Raw genomic sequence first — 18437 nt, forward strand, 5'->3', positions numbered from 1 at the left:
TAAAAAGGGCCCTACCAATCCTTTGCACTTTGTTCCTGCCATTGACTTCGTGATTCATTAGGCCAGGGATGGCAAGGGCATTGCCAGGGGTATTAAAAGAAAGCTACCACTAATTCATGTACATGATTGCGGAGGATCCCAGATGTTGTTCAGTCTTTCTTGGATGTTTATTGGTACAGCAATTCTTTGGAGCGATTCAAAGGCAATGGAAGGTATGTGCCACTGAGTATCTAGTTATTGCATTGGCGAGAGCTGTGGGGATTCCTTTGTACTAGAAGCTTCGATTATGGTCTCAGTAGTTTTTTAAGTGCCTGCAGCTGGTATCTACATTGGAGTCCAACTCCTACAACTTCTGAGGGTGGTGCATTGCAGTGGAGTATCTGCTCTATACCTGCATGATATGGCACATGATTTATTAGGTGTGGCATGACTGTGCCAGGTGTCTGGCCACCTGTAATTTTCGGTTCTTTAAAAATATCTTAGATTGCCCTTTGGCTCTACACAGATTAATATCTCACTTACGCTTATTGCTATTGTGTGTTTGGTCTATCATTCCACCTCTTGTAGAGTGCATACAGTGCAGCGCATAGAGGACTGATGTACACTAAATAATCACACCTTAAACTCGTTATCTCATTGATGTATTGTATATATAGCAAGCAATTTCTTTTTTTTTACTGCAACAAGCTTTTTAAATGGTTTAATCCAGGCTAAAATTGACAGCCATATCTATTGGCTTTGCCAATGCTTGTTTTATTCAGAGAGATTTTTTTTTTATGTCACTGGTCATTCCTTGTTGGCGTCAGACCTCCACCTTTTATTTACTCAGAATCCCTAATGAAAATATTTTGTGTGCGCGGATTCCATCTCTGGACTAACCCGTGCACACAAGACTAATGGAGATTTCAAATTAGGAATGACCCTTTGTGCTGGGTGTTTTTGTGCCAAATCTGTGTGATTTTTATTCTCTGGCGAAAACATCCTCATGGTTCTATTCTGCTTTCTCTCAAGGGACTAGCCACTTCAGGACTAATGAGCAATCGGGAGGGCAGCATTTTCCCATGGTATCCATAGAGGTCATTCACACCCTTGAGACAATGATGACTCGTGAGCTGGTTTTATTTATATATTTATAAGTCTTGTTTTCAGTGTTTCATCCACTTCTGAGCATGTCCAGCCATTGGGCCAAAGAAGAAGTTTTGTATAGTGAATGGCTCGTCCCTTTAGGCCTTTTCTATAGAGGAGGGATGTTTGTGCCACCTGATACAGAGGTCTGGCTGCTTTTATTGTGCCAGCAGTGTTTGCAGTTTGGTGTTGAATCCAATAGGAGGCGTTCAGTTTTCTTCATTGCTTTTCCACCTGGAGAAGCTTAGATCCATCATTGTTGGGGGATGGGAGCTGAAAGGGTTGGAACAGGGTTTCTATGCAGCTCTGCTTGAGTGCTTGACCTAAGAGTGTGACTTTCAACAATTTTCTGAATAGGTGGTGTTTATTTTAGTCTCTGAGAAGCGGTGGCAAGTTATTCCTAAGCTGTTCTGCTTGGACCTTTACTGTTTTTCCTCCATGTTTCATCTGCTGTGCCTTTAGTCACTGGATTAGGAAGGGTTTACCCTTTTGGGTGGTATTGTGGTCATGTGCCACATCCTTGACGTATCTGGAGTTTTTCTCCAGAAGACTTTTAACTTTTAAATCAATCCTCTGTTAGTACATGTGAGTGAAGAGCCCGCAGGCATTATGTTTGGCCTACTTCTTGATACTAAAGCGTAGTTTGGCCACCTTGTTCTGTACTCTATGAGATTCTGGGTCTACTTTTTGGCAGAAACCAACATACGGAATATAACAGTGATCTATATACGAGTCGTTGGATCCCACACAATGTCTTTTCAGTGGCAGGAGTGAGCCTCTGGAAGAGTGTTTTCCAGTTCTGAGATAGTTCGGTCTATGATTTGTTCTCTATACTCACTGAGTTGGCTTGGGGGGCATCAGCAATGATTCTGGACATTCTGAATCTGCCTCAAGCAATTATCTCCAGGATGTGGAGCAAAGCTGGATTGTCCTAATCAGAATCGCCTTGGTTTTAATCTGTCAAAACACAGGTAATTTCTTAATGAATCTAAAAGTGAATACGTTCAAGACAACTGGAGTTATCTCATGGAAGGTAAGATCCTCCATCAACCAGAAGTGGATCGACACGTTGTCTGTGTACAGTTGCTAGAGGATGTATATTCATATAGTGTTTCTTGCAGGGGTCACTTTTGGGAGTTAAAGAATGGTGTAGGGAATAACAAGTATCTTTTTTGTGCTGGACTTCAACATGCCTACACAAACTTCCTGAATGTTTATTTTGGTTGCGGTTGGTGCAGTACGTGAACAGCATGTCAATAAGACCATGAATGTGGAATTCATGTATATCAAATTCTCTTCCCTTTCTATTGGACATTTTTCACCTGTGTCAGATCTGTGCTGTACATTTTGTGTGTATGTTTATTGTTGTCTCTAGAACAACATCTAGCTTTAATACATAAGCTGAGAGTTGGAGGAACAAAAAAGGCTCTTTTTAGACTAAGATTAGTTCTCAGTGTGTGGTGTTATATGGTGATATTATCTAAGCTACATTAAAGAGTTTGAGGTCCTATAATTCATTTACCCTTATCACAGGTGAGGCAGTTTACATTTTTCTAGAAATTATTGCATTCAATCCATCAGATTTATTCTGTAATGTTCTTAACACTTCATTTGACGTAAAAAAAATGGTGCCTTCTTTCTTCGGATACAATTCGAAACTCTGACTTTGCCAACACTTGCTTTGCAACGTATTTTATTTTTTACATCACTTCCTCAGCGACTTACTGGTATAAGCTGGCAGTATTGCTATAACAAAATATTCTCCAGTATTACATCTTTCATAGATTCACATGCTTGTATCTTCCCCGTCGTCATGGTGGGAGTCTCACGGTAACAGAATGACCAAAGCAGTATCATAGAGAAGAAAACTGCATAGAAAAGCCCCTAGGGACTGTATTATTTGGTAACCAGACCTCCTCATTGTTTGGTCCAAAAGTCAGCCAATCAGCATTGCTGCCCTGCCCTCACACTCCCCAGCAGAACCTTCCTGCCTCAGATTTCCAACCGACTTCGTGTGAGAAAGGAGTCTCCCTGAGCTCTGCTCAGTTTGCTGTTCCTTTGTGAACTATTGACCTTTTTTCTCAACTGTCTTATCATCTGGATTAAGGTATTGTGAGTACCTATTTCTTTTATAATGGCTGAAAGCTCTAAAAAGAGGCTTTTCAGGCCTTGCAGATCCTGTGGAAAGGCTAGGCTTTTCTCTGAAGACCCTCACAAGGACTGCTTATACTGTCTTCATCCAAAGCATGTGGCAGAGAGGCTTGTCTGCTGTTGTGGCTTCAAAAGAAGAAGGCCGCATCAGATACAGATTCTGGTGAGGAGTCTGCTAGCTTAACACCTAAAAAGAGAAAGGCCTCACATTCTGAGGAAATGGTAGAGCCTAAGAAGGTTAAATCAAAAGGGAAGGAGGTGTCATCTCTCCCTCATACTCCCCTCAAGAAGCCGTCAGGTCAGAAAGGGGAGGGTCTGCTCCGTCGACCAGCTCCCTAGTTTCTACTGTAAAATCTGTGGCAAAGACTTCAGCTCCGTCGACGACGACGGTTTCGACAATGGCAGCTGCGTCGACGACAGGAACTAAGACAGTGTCGACGACGACTACGTCGACGAGTTTGATCATCCCGTCGATGAGGAAACCGTCGACGACGAAACCGTCGACGATGGGATCAGTGATGAAGTCGTCGACGACCCCGTCGACGACGGTTCCGTCGACGATGGCTTTGGTGACGACGGCTCCGTCGACGATGGCTATGTCGACGACGACTCCGTCGATGAAGAGTGTAATTTCAACGGCAAAGGCATTTAAATCTCCACAGTCGAAGACTTTGATCTCCATTCGATCATTTCAGTCGTCGAGGGGTTCGGCGACCATAAGCAAATCTGCAGAATTCACGTCGTGGACGCAGATTTCGCCTCTACCCCCATCTTCTTTGTTGGAGCAGGATTCAGACGGGGAGGAGTCGTCTGGAGTGGCATATAGTCCTTCACAGCTTAGGATAAAAAGCCGGGACACAGATGATGAAGAGGTGTTTTCCTTTAAGGAGAGGGCGCATTCTCAATCTTCAAGATATGAATCTTTCCAGGAGACTTGCGACCTGACCTGAGGTTCATGATTAACGACTATTATCGTCGTATCCAGAGGCGAATGCGCCTCCGTCATCTACGCCGGCAACTACAACACAGCCTCCGAGAACCCAATCTACTCCTCACACGCAGTCTGTGAGATCTCTACCAGTGGTCACAATCAGGGACGATCTGACGGACACTGATGATGATGAGCAACCTGAGGAAGGTGAAATTATACAAGATTCTACGGGAGGCCAGGAATGGAACGAGTACATTTTGCCGTCGGCCCCTTCTCCTACTCCGCCGCCAACCACTTCTCCTCCTCGGGATATTGGAGGATTCCATGACATTATGGAAAAAGCAGCCAGGAGATTTGATCTGGAAATGGAGGTTAAAGAAACTGGATGTTTCCTATATGATTTCAAGGATGACGCCAGGAAGTCTGCTCGCTCAATCCCGATTATTCCTTACCTTTGGGAGGAGGGCCTAAAAATTTTGAAGACACCGGCTTCCATCGCGGTTCGGTTCCTAGAATCGAAAAGAAATATAGAGCACCAGAGTCTTCTCCGGCCTGTCTGATAGGACACCCGAGACCGGAGTCGGTGGTGACGCAAGCGGCACAAAGAAATTCCAAGAATCCGGTTTCTACTTCAATGGTGCCGCCAGATAAAGAGGGACGGAGGATGGATGGAGCCGGGAAGAGGTTTGCGGTCATGGCAGCCTTTACTATTAAAGCAGCCAATGCTATGGCCCTAATTAGCCGTTTTAACAGGCAAATGTGGTCGGATTTGGCACCCATTTTGGCTGCACTCCCGGAGGATAAGAAAGAAGAGGCGGCTGCTATCATCTGTGATGGGGCAAAGTCGGCCTCTGGAATCCATTGATGTTGCCATGGATGTTTCCTCTATGGCCTTCAGGCAGATGGCAGGAGCAGTTTCACTGCGGAGACTGGGTTGGCTGAAGGCAGCATCCTTTCGTCCGGAGGTGCAGGCGAAGATTGTTGACATGGCATTCGATGGCGAAAATCTTTTTGGCACACATGTAGACGAGGCGCTGCAGGGCATCAAGTCAGATACAGATACGGCCAGGGCGCTGGGATCTCTTCAGCAAGGAAGGTTCCAGTCCTTTCGTAAAAGAGGTGCAAGGGGTCAATTTAATCAGAGACCTTCATATCAAATCCAACAGATATCAGCCCTATAACCAGCAAGGATATAGGCAATACAATACAGGCAATCAATATAGGCCTTCCAACTCCTCTTTCCAGCAGCAATCTAGGGGCAAGTCCTCCAATAGAGAAAAGAATCAACAATCTAACAGACGACAATGATCTCATGCCGGCGCTCCCCACACAGCAGATCCCGGAAAACGACCACTATCTGTCTCTCTTCTTCGACAATTGGATGTCTGTAACATCGGACAAATGGGTTTTGGACGTAATAAGCAGAGGCCATACCCTAGAGTTTGTACAAATGCCACCAGATCATCCCCCGGTGCTCAGACACCATCAACATCGTCACGAGCTGCAAAAGGAAGTCCATTCACTCTTGCAGAAGGGGGCTATAGAAGAAGTACCTCGACAACACAGAGGGAAAGGCATCTATTCGCATTTCTTCCTCATCAAGAAGAAACAAACTACAAAGTGGAGACAGGTATTGGATTTGAGGGATCTAAATCAATACATAAAGAAAATTCCCTTCCGAATGCTCTCGTTACAAGAGATCCTCCTAATGTTAAAGAAGAAAGACTTCATGGCTTCGTTGGATCTCATGGATGCATACTTCCATATTCCAATTCATCGGAAGCACAGAAAATATTTAAGATTTGCTGTGGAGAGTCGCCATTTCCAATTCAAGGTGTTGCCATTTGGCCTCAAATCGGCCCGAGGGTGTTTACCAAATGCATGGCCCCGGTGGCTGCCCACTTAAGGTTAAGAGGGCATTGCATTTACCCATATCTCGACGATTGGCTGGTGACGGGTCCATCATTCGCAAGAGCCAGGAGGTCCCTTCAGTGCTGCATCCGCCTGTTCCATCGGTTAGGCCTAAGAACCAACTTGGAAAAGTCTTTACTGATTCCAACTCTGGGCATTCAATTCCTAGGGGCATGGATATGTACCAAGGAAACGAAAGCATACCCGTCCGAAGAAAGGATGAGGAAAATAATGGGCCTCGCAACATCCCTTCAGGCAAAAAGGTTCACTTCTGTGCAGATGTACAAATCCTTGTTGGGGATGATGTCCTCTTGCATCCCACTGGTTCCAAACTGCCGCAGGAACATCTAGACGAGCAGTGGGTTCAGTCCAAAGGAACCTTCGAAGATCGGATTACCATCACTCACCGTATAAAAGTGGCCATGTCATGGTGGAAGGTTCAGAAGAACTTGAATCAGGGTCTGAATTTTGTACCTCAGAATCACAAATATGTGATGACGACGGACGCTTCGTTGCAAGGATGGGGCGCGCACCTTCAGGAGTTGGAGATCCAGGGCCACTGGTCCGAGTGGGAAGCACAGCTTCACATAAATATGTTGGAGCTTAAAGCGGTGTTTCTGGGACTTCAAGCCTTCCTGCCCAGAATCCAGAGCTCGTCGGTGCTCATTCAGACAGACAGCACCACGACTATGTTTTATCTCCTAAAGCAAGGGGGAACAAGATCCAAACAACTTTCTGCACTGGCGCAAAGGATTTGGAAATGGCTGATAAGCCACGACATTTCTATTCAGGTGCAGCATATACAGGGCATCCTCAACACACGGGCAGATGTCCTAAGTCGCACGGCGAGCGTGTCGCACTAGTGGGAACTGCACGACACTCAGCTTCACAGAGTGTTTCAAAGATGGGGCACACCAACGTTCGACTTGTTCGCAACCCGGGACAATTCGAAATGCGATCAGTTTGCATCCGGGTACCCTCAGCGGGATTCCAAAGGAAATGCGTTTCACATGGACTGGACGGGAATGTTCGCTTACGCGTTCCCACCAATTCCTTTAATACCGCGAGTGCTTCGCAAGATGAGATCAGAACCATGTCATGTCATTCTGATAGCACCAGCTTGGCCAAGACAAGCATGGTTTTCAGATCTGCTACAGATGTCAAAAGGCAACAAGGTAAAATTCCCGACATCCCAGAGCCTCATATCAATGAGCAATGGCCAAATTCTGCATCCGGACCTAGCATCGCTAAAATTATCCGCATGGAACCTCATGAGCGGGAATTCCAAGCCATGAGCATTCCGCAGGACTGCAGACAAATACTATCGCAATCTAGGGCTATGTCGACCAACAAGGCATACACAGCAAAATAGACACGCTTCTGTCACTGGTGTGCCAGTCAAGGTCTACACCCGTTGACAGTACCCCCAGAAGGTATACTGCCTTACCTGTTGTCGTTATCAAAGGCAGGTCTGTCACATGCCTCGTTGAAAGTGCATTTGGCGGCAATATCAAGATTCAGGAGAATGCCAGACGAGCCGTCTCTCTGGTCTCACAGACTGATAAAGGAGTTTGTCAAAGGGCTCTTTAGAGCTTTTCCACCCATTCAACGGCCGCCAATACCCTGGCATCTCAATACAGTTTTGGCGCAACTTATGAGGCCACCATTCGAGCCTATATACAAGACAGACTTACAATTCCTTTCATGGAAGACAGCACTGCTACTGGCTCTTACCTCGGTGAGGAGAGTTAGCGAAATTCAAGCCTTTTCTTCAATTTCGGCAGGATGGAGTTATACTACGGACAAATCCTACATTTATACCCAAAGTTCCTACTACTTTTCACCTTAATGAGCCAAATATTTTGCCTACTTTCTTCAGCAATCCCTCATCTGAAGCAGAAAGAGCTTTGCATTCATTGGACATCGCTGGATGTTTGAAATTCTACATTGAACGAACAAAAACATTCCGCAAATCTAAACAGTTATTTATTGCATTTGAAGGACAGAGGAAAGGCCTCCCTCTGTCAAGACTGAGTATCGCCAGATGGATATCATTGGCTATCATTAAATGTCATGAAAAAGCTGGAAAGCCGTTTCATTCCAGTGTGAATGCTCATTCCACAAGAAAGATGGTGACATCGATGGCCTTGTTTGCAGGAGTGTCTCTACCTGACATCTGCAGAGCGGCGACGTGGAAGAATGTGCATTCATTCACCAAGCACTACTGTCTGGACACTGCGTGGAAAGAGGACACGGCAGTGGGACAAGCTGTTCTGAGGCGTCTATTTCAATAAGGTATTCTTTTGTTCTCCGTTAATACTCTATACAGTGTGTATGTATATATATATATATTCACTGAAAAAACCATAGGTTATAGACCATATATAGTTAGGAATTAGCATTTAAAAAAACCTTATTTTACTCACACAAAACCATTGAAATTCCATATATAGTTAGTTGCACTAACTATATATCGCGCACCCGCAATCCACTGCTGATCATGTCACATATTACATCATTCATGACATGGTCAGTGACATCACTGATGACATCACTGATGACATCTCAAATGACATCACTGATGACATCACTGATGACATCTCATTTGACATCATTCTTGTGCTAATACGATAAACCTCTTCAGACTCTAATATAACCTTAGATACACTCAGTGTATACAGACACTCACACACTGTCACTCATCCATGGAGTTACTCACACACCTAGTCAGTCATGCAAAGAAACAATCTCACCTCCATTTCCTTAACTATACAGTTATACACACCTTACTTATTCAAGCATATACTAACACATATTTACTCTCTTACACAATCCCTGATACAAGTTCACAATGATCCATACAGCCACTCACACATTCAGTGGCTCTCATGCACAGTTAATTATATATGCCAACTCTCACATGTACTGTGTTTTACATATGTACTTACTATGACATGTAGCATTGAGATATCCATTCACTCATCAATACACTCATGCACATAGTCAACTGCCCATGTAGCTGTTTCCACATGCACTCTTGAACTCATACACCTAGTGAATCAACTGCTGACACATCTATGCACAGAGTCACACACCTCCCAGCCACCCCCACACAAACTCAATCTCCCATACAAATACTTGGGCAACCAATCAATAACACATATAGCCTCTCGTATAGCTAATGATCAACACATGCAGCAGTTTACATCACAACAGACATACTGATGCACACATTCAGACTGTTTAGTCACTAACCCATGCATTTAGTACGACACATTTATTCACTCACTCACAGTCAGTCACGCACCTACTAAATCCTTCATCCAGACACTTATACATCCACTCATTCTTCAATATATCAAACATATTTAAACTTTACAGAAACACACAGTCACTGGATGATGTCATCAGTGATGTCATCAGTGATGTCATTTGAGATGTCATCAGTGATGTAATCAGTGATGTCATTTGAGATGTCATCAGTGATGTCATCAGTGATGTCATTTGAGATGTCATCAGTGATGTCATCAGTGATGTCACTGACCATGTCATGAATGATGTAATATGTGACATGATCAGCAGTGGATTGCGGGTGCGCGATATATAGTTAGTGCAACTAACTATATATGGAATTTCAATGGTTTTGTGTGAGTAAAATAAGGTTTTTTAAATGCTAATTCCTAACTATATATGGTCTATAATCTATGGTTTTTTCAGTGAATTTTCAAGGTTTTGTAAATGCTAATTCCTAACTATATATGGTCTATAACCTATGGTTTTTTCAGTGAATTTCAATGGTTTTTTAATAGCAAATATCATAAGCTGTCGAATGTCAAGTACGTGGTAAGTGAAAACATTTTCGTGTTTATGCACACTGATCTGCTTTGAATGGTGCCCCCCCCCTCATTTCTATTAGGAGTACTCTCTCTTTGCAGATAGTGAAAGGTAGTTAACGCAGGCCTTTGCCCCCATTGTAATCCGTCGTGCCTGCTTCTCTCTCCATTTGATTGATTGTTATCCAAGTATTTACTGTTTTAGAATTAGTTCTCTTTGGTTCATTCTCTATTTACAAACAAACACAGAGTCGCAATACTCTGTTTAGTCTTTGCAGATAACGAAAAATCGTGTAAAAAAAAAGAAAAGGAATCGAGTAAAATCAGTAGGCCACTAATGGGATTTCTTTTTGACCTCGCTAAAATAGAAACATTAGGAACAACCCCTCATGACAAATACAAAACTAGTGAGATGAACTGAACTCCACACAATGATGGCTGCAAAACAGCTCGGCTCCGCCACCCACCCCGCCCAAAATAACGATAAAGAACGGCTGCCATGATTGGTTGCGGAATGACCACGACGGAGCTACGAAATGGTGCTGCTCTCATGCTAACCCCAGCTTCAGTCTGAAACATCCAGAAACACTGTAGACTACCAATTCGATCAGTTCCGGTAGCGCCCCAATGTAACCCGGTAGAGAAGAACTAGCCCTCCCCTCTTTGACTGATGGTTCTTGTTGCCTGTCCCTTCTGTTGTCATTTAACAGAACTATTTAGCCTGCTGAAAGGGGTTGTGTTCCGACCGCTGGTTGGTGGAGACATTTTGACTATATTCTGTACCTGCGTTGTCGCGTAATGCGTCATATGACGCGCCGCGTTAGCGCATCCGGAAGTCATCCGGGGCGCGCAGCGCGTAACGTAAGCATAACAAGTCATGTGACTTGTTAATAAAACTTTTCATTGGTTCATTTTATTTTTCTTATTGTAATGATGAAAGGCTTGGTCATATGACCTAAAAATTACGCTTTTCATTACTTCCGAACATTATTTTTTCTTAAATATATGTTATAATGTTCCAGGCTAATGTACTTTCCCGGAAATTTTACAACTGTCCTGCAAGTAAAATATATTCTTTTTTCGAGAAAAAGAGCGTTTCTTCGTCCCATGACGGAGCCGTTGAGCAAAAGAGGGTCGACCTGCTGTCTTAGTCGCCGATAAGCCTGAATATGAGATTCTTATCGATCACTTTATGTTGCAGGAATAGAAAACACAACAGCCCTTGACCATTTATCTTTACTGCGTTCCTTCGTATTATACCTTTTACCCTTCATGTAATTGGTCTGCTTTATTTCACTTGCCTTTTAATGATTCTAAAACAGTCACTATTATTAAAAACTTTACCAATGTATATACTACTACCATGTTTTCTTTTAAAAACCTTTATTGTGAAAATTTCATTATACAAATACGAGCCTATAACCACGTGGGCCTGCCACAGAGCAAACTGTAATCGTATATGATGAATAGACATTTACACTGTAGAGGAACGTAACGGGCGAGCCATTAGGTTGCAAGAACTAAGGTGTCTAACAGTTACGGAATCGGTGGACGTACATTTTATAATTAAAATACGACAGGGCCAGTTACAATAAAATTATCTAGATATACATTTGCGGGCAAGTACCATGGGTGACGTTAATTCGAACTTTCAACAGTACAGTAATCAATAACACATCAGAACTTAATATCAATAGGGATGTCGAAATATTCAATCAATTCTCGTCCCCGCCCGCCATGTGCTTCAAAACTGCATACGTATCTCGTGATTTCAAGGTTCTGCAACCAGTACACAACAAGGAGTTACGAGTCCCATTTATTCCGGCGCCATTTTGGGCGAGGACGGGCAGGTCCAGGATATAGTCAAAATGTCTCTACCAACCATCGACTATGATGATGTTCATATGCTGTATTTATTAGAGTAACACTCATCTGTCCACATGAAATTAATTTGCCACAATCTAAACATGTCATTTTAATCTTTCCAAAGTTCTTCTAAATATTTGGGACCGTTTCCCTTGCCTCTGAAGCTCTCAGTGCCACTTCTTTGATGAATGTACTAGCAGGTCAGGGGTTCTCCTCCAAATCTCTCTTTTATGCAGCACTATAATTAATTGGTGCCACCTCTCCATATGACGATGCATGGTATAGTTACCACAACTATATTTTTTTTCGGTTCCTCTGGAGAGTTCATCGTGGCAGATGAAGCGTGTAACGTACCGGGCATTTACCTTTTTTTGCATGTACAGGAAAGGAAAAAAAAATCGAGCGTCCGAGTTCTAAGGTGTCCCAGGGCCATTTTAGTGGACCAGGCCCAAATCCAAAGAACAGGCCGCCATTTTGAGAGTCCTCTTGCAGCCGCCTGTCGCTGTAGCATCAAGAGCAGCCGAAACTCAGCTGAATGGCAACTGAAACGGTAAAGGGGCGCCCCACTACAGCAGACGAGCCTCCACCTAGGAAGGCCCATTCACGCCGGCTCCCCCCCCCTTCGGGCACCCCACGCCGTTATTCGGAGCAGTATTGTAGGATGGCCACACCAGTGCGGCAACTTGCTAGACATCACCTCGGTGGTAACCGAATCTCAACGCCTTGTGGTGTCTCCTATTCAGAAAACATTGTTATGCTGCCTTCGACCTATTCGCCGCAAGTGCGCACACAACTCAACTGCATAGCTAGCTAGACACCACCTCGGTGCCATCCGGATCTTGGAATGTCAGCACCTTTTGGTGTCTTCTCTTCAGAAAATATTATTGCGCTGCCTTTGGCCCCATTCGCACATCAGTCCGCTACTGACGCCATCTCACAGGCTAATGGGGCGCCCCACGCCGACTTTCAGCATTGTAGAATAACCACACCAGTACAGCAACTTGCTAGACATCACCTCGGTGCCATCCGGATCTCGGCGCCCCACTGCAGATGAAGTGCCTCTCAACTATGAAACCACCACGGTGACATCCGGATCTTGGCGCTTTGTGCTGCCTTCGGCCTATTCGCACATCGGTCCGCTACTGACGCCATCTCACAGGCTAATGGGGCGACCCACGCCGAGTTTCAGCATTGTAGGATGACCACACCAGTACAGCAACTTGCTAGACATCACCTCGGTGCCATCCGGATCTCGGCGCCCCACTGCAGATGAAGTGCCTCTCAACTATGAAACCACCACGGTGACATCCGGATCTTGGCGCGTTGTGCTGCCTTCGGCCTATTCGCACATCGGTCCGCTACTGACGCCATCTCACAGGCTAATGGGGCGACCCACGCCGAGTTTCAGCATTGTAGGATGACCACACCAGTACAGCAACTTGCTAGACATCACCTCAGTGCCATCCGAATCTTGGCATCTCAACGCCTAGTGGTATCTTCCATACAAAAAATATTGTTACGCTGCCTTTGGCCCCATTCGCACATCAGTCCGCAACTTAGACACCACCTCGGTGCCATCCGGATCTTGGAATGTCAGCACCTTTTGGTGTCTTCTCTTCAGAAAATATTATTGCGCTGCCTTTGGCCCCATTCGCACATCAGTCCGCTACTGACGCCATCTCACAGGCTAATGGGGCGCCCCACGCCGACTTTCAGCATTGTAGAATAACCAAACCAGTACAGCAACTTGCTAGACATCACCTCGGTGCCATCCGGATCTCGGCGCCCCACTGCAGATGAAGTGCCTCTCAACTATGAAACCACCACGGTGACATCCAGATCTTGGCGCGTTGTGCTGCCTACGGCCTATTCGCACATCGGTCCGCTACTGACGCCATCTCACAGGCTAATGGGGCGACCCACGCCGAGTTTCAGCATTGTAGGATGACCACACCAGTACAGCAACTTGCTAGACATCACCTCGGTGCCATCCGGATCTCGGCACCCCACTGCAGATGAAGTGCCTCTCAACTATGAAACCACCACGGTGACATCCGGATCTTGGCGCGTTGTGCTGCCTTCGGCCTATTCGCACATCGGTCCGCTACTGACGCCATCTCACAGGCTAATGGGGCGACCCACGCCGAGTTTCAGCATTGTAGGATGACCACACCAGTACAGCAACTTGCTAGACATCACCTCAGTGCCATCCGAATCTTGGCATCTCAACGCCTAGTGGTATCTTCCATACAAAAAATATTGTTACGCTGCCTTTGGCCCCATTCGCACATCAGTCAGCAACTTAGACATCACCTCGGTGCCATCCGGATCTTGGCATCTCAGCGCCTTGTGGTGTCAGTCAGAAAATATTGTTGCGCTGCCTTTGGCCCCATTCGCACATTGGTCCGCTACTGACGCCATCTCACAGGCCAACGGGGCGCCCCACGCCGACTTTCAACATTGTAGGATGGCCACAGAAGTGCGACAACTTACTAGACACCACCTCGGTGCCATCCGGATCTTGGCGCGTTGTGCTGCCTTCGGCCTATTCGCACATCGGTCCACTACTGACGCAAACTCACAGGCCAACGGGGCGCCCCACGCCGACTTTCAGCATTGTAGGATGGCCACACCAGTGCTGCAACTTGCTGGACACCACCTCGGTGCCATCCGGATCTTGGCGCGTTGTATTGCCTTCGGCCTATTCGCACATCAGTCCGCTACTGACGCCGCCTCACGTGCCAACGTATTTTCTCCGCATTTTATACCCTATGCCGCATAACAGGTCATGTGACTTGTTTATAAAACTTTTCATTGGTTCATTTTACTTTTGGTTTCCTAATGATGGAAGACTTGATCATATGACCTAAAAACAACACTTTTCATTGGATGAAAACTTTTTTTTCCCCCCAAACGATGAAAGCCCCACCTTGTTTCTGGATGTTTCAGACTAAACTGGCGTCAGCATGAGAGCACCACCATCTCGTAGCTCCGTCGTGGTCATTCCGCGAGCAATCATGGCAGCCGCTCCCCACCAGAAGCCTGCAGGAGTCGGGGCCCCCAAAACTTTTGATGAATTCTCAAGGCGGAGGGGACGCTTTCGAGAATGGGGTCCAAGACCTAGCAGACAAGCGTCCGATTTCCAAGGTGTCCCAGGGCCATTTCAGTGGACCACGCCCAAAAAGGAAAGAGCCTGCCGCCATTTTGAGAGTCCTGTGGCAGCCGCCTATCGCTGCACCGCAAGAGTGGGCGCAACTCAGCTGAATGGCGGATTTTGACACAGTGGACCAAAAGCGGACGGAATGGCAACTGAAACGGTAAAGGGGCGCCCCACTAAAACAGATGAGACTCCACCTGGAGAGGCCCGTTCACGCCGCCTCCCCCGGGGCGCCCCACGCCGTTATTCGGAGCAGCATTGTAGGATACCAAAACCAGTGCGGCAACTTACTGGACATCACCTTGGTGCCATCGTTCTGCTGCCTTGGAACTATTCGCACAACAGTTTGCTACTGATGACCCACCCCCCGCGACGCCCCACGCCGTTATTTGCTGGGTGGCAACTTACTAGACATCACTTTCGTGTCATCTAGATTTCGGCGCGTTCTGCTGCCTTGGAACTATTCGCACAACAGTTTGCTACTGATGACCCACCCCCCGCCGGAAATCTGGACGTTGTGCTGCGTTGGGACTATTCGCACAGCCGACCGCTACTTCGTTGTTTTTCCCTAAAAATGTTTATATGTTATTACTATTTTTGTTTTCTTGTATATATTTATAAATTATTAAAGTTTTATAATCTTACTACTTTGTCGGAGTGCTATATATTTTTAATGTGACACATAATTGTAAAAACTTTGATGTACAAAGAGTCATCCCTGGAATCTTCCGCTTCACGCTCGGTCCCCTCCCCAATCACAATACAGGATGGTTTTCAGATAATAGCAACGCTTCTGCTGTGACGGATCTCATCGAGTGTGGGCCTTGATCTACTATAACTCCTTTGAAGAGGGGTGATTCTTTACAGCTGTGGCCATAAACTACATCTGCAGGGCTAGCTGATAGCCTAGGACCGGCCTGGACAATCGGACACAGAGGAAAAGGAGTGTCAGAGGGTGCGGTAGTGAATAGGGCGAAAGGGAGGTGTCGGGCGGGCACAGGGTGTGATTCTCAGGGAAGAGCAGCGCAGATGGGGGGAGGTTTATTACCCATGCATAAGACAGAGAGCGGGGGTGACCACTGCCTGGGTGAGATGCTTGCGAGGGTGGGGAGCCATGCTAAGGATCGACAGCGTGCACAGAGTGGGTCTGGTCAAGGCATCTAAAATGGCTGCCGTGCACGACAAAAGTGTGGCATTTGAAAAAAGACAAGATGGCGCAGACAATGTTTTTCAACACTTCCTGATTTCCTTCGAATCGAACGTTAACAGACGTTGGGGCATATTACCAAAGTTAAGCGATATTTATCCCTAACGATGCATTGCAAAGATTTTTTTACCGTCAGAAATTATCGCAGATAAACCTTGCTATTATCAAGGTTTATCGCAAATACGATAAAAAACGACCGCAATGCATTAATATCGCTGAAAACTCAGCGATATTCATGCATTACCGAGCTAATGCTCTTAGCCATGTTATCCACCTCCCATTGGATAACATGGCTAAGAACTGCTCAGGGCAGGTGGTAGCTTTTGGGGATATTCGCGCTTATCTCGAATATTTCCAAAAGTTGATAATAGGAGATAGCGATGTTAGCGACTGTTTCCAGTCGCTAACATCTTGGCATGCCCACTTTGCATGTCATTAGTGATAAATATCACTCACATGCAAAGTGGGACCCAAGATGGTCGCTATCTCCTACTAGCCGTCGCTAACTGGTGTTAGCAACAGCTAGGTAATACAGATATAATTTTATCTCCGCGAAGCGGAGCGCTGTTACAGATATATATCTTGTTTTTGAACGTTAATTTCTCAAAATGCACTGAAGCACATATATTGAGACATAGCAAAGGCACATCGGGCTACCAGTCCCTAATATTTTACCAAGTTTCGTGCAAATCCATTCAGCCGTTCGATTATTATTATTATTATTTTTTTTTGCCCCGCGGGGCCCTTTTAAAACCTCCACATCAAACCTAGGGGGTCAGCGAGGATCTACTATGCCCCCTTATGGTCATTTGCCCCTTCGCATTGGCCTCCTCTTGTCTCTCGATCCTACCGAGAGACAAGATGGCAGCCGCTACGTACTGTTTGGAATGTTTACAGACACCGGAGAGCCAATCAGCTTCGCTTCGCAAAGCTCCGTAACGCGAAAAGTACGCGAAGCGGTGCGCTGTTACAGATATATATCTTTTTTTTAACGTTAATTTCTCAAAATCCACTGGAGCACATATATTGAGACCTAGCAAAGGCACATCGGGCTACCAGTCCCTAATATTTTGCCAAGTTTCGTGCAAATCCATTCAGCCGTTCGATTATTATTATTTTGGTTTTTTTTTGCCCCGCGGGGCCCTTTTAAAACCTCCACATCAAACGTAGGGGGTCAGCGAGGATCTACTATTCCCCCTTATGGTCATTTGCCCCTTCGCTTTGGCCTCCTCTTGTCTCTCGATCCTACCGAGAGACAAGATGGCGGCCGCTACGGACTTTTTGGAATGTTGACAGACGCCAGAGAACCAATCAGCTTCGCTTCACAAAGCTCCGTTGCGCGAAAAGTACGCGTCCTGGGACGCTGCCCGGTCCGCTGTTACAGATATATATCTTTTTTTAAACGTTAATTTCTCAAAATCCACTGGAGCACATATATTGAGACCTACAAAAGGCACATCGGGCTACCAGTCCCTACAATTTTGCCAAGTTTCGTGCAAATCCATTCAGCCGTTCGGGCTAAAAGTGAGGCCAACCGCCCTATGGAAAACTCAATGTTAAAAACACGTTTTGGGACCCCCCTTTTTTCTCGCCCCCCCTTGACGAACCCCCCCCAAATTTTCAAAGGCTGCTCAGAAACAAAATGTGCCATTTTCCTGAAAATTTCAGCCAATTCCGTCCACAAACGGCAAAGTTATTAGACATAGAATTTTCAAAAAACCCATAGAGAAAAAATCCTAACTATATATACCTACTGGCGACCGCCAGTAGGTAATATATATATATATATATATATATATATATATATATATATATATATATATATATATATATATATATATATAGTCTGTTGTTGCTATAGATGGTTTAATACGTTGCATGCAAGAACTTGCACTGTATGATATAAGGGGTATCTGTTTTTTTATTCCTATCTGCCCTGTGTATTTTCAGATCATGTCCTAGCGATATTTCAGCTGCAGAACTTCCTTCTGGGTTCTATCCTGGAAACGCTGCAGGCTTTGTGGGTACTACTTACTACTCTGATACAAGCATGTGAATCTATGAAAGATGTAATACTGGAGAAGGAATTAGTTACTTACCTGTACACTATAGTTCTCCAGTATTATCTTTCATAGATTCACATGCGCCCGCCCGCCTCCCCGTTTCTCAGGCAGAACCTGTTATCTCGGAATTTATCCATGTCTCTCACTTGGGGCCGGAAATCTGAGGCAGGAAGGTTCTGCTGGGGAGTGTGAG

General features: G+C 45.4%; 1 protein-coding gene across 4 annotated transcripts in view; it reads left to right on the forward strand.

Moving 5' to 3' along the window:
- Positions 1-18437, forward strand: part of CMIP (c-Maf inducing protein) — a 511919-nt gene that overhangs the window by 432683 nt on the left and 60799 nt on the right. The gene's annotated exons all lie outside the window — the stretch shown is intronic.

Source organism: Lissotriton helveticus, chromosome 12 (assembly GCF_964261635.1).
Source record: "Lissotriton helveticus chromosome 12, aLisHel1.1, whole genome shotgun sequence".
In the NCBI taxonomy this organism is placed as follows: domain Eukaryota; kingdom Metazoa; phylum Chordata; class Amphibia; order Caudata; family Salamandridae; genus Lissotriton; species Lissotriton helveticus.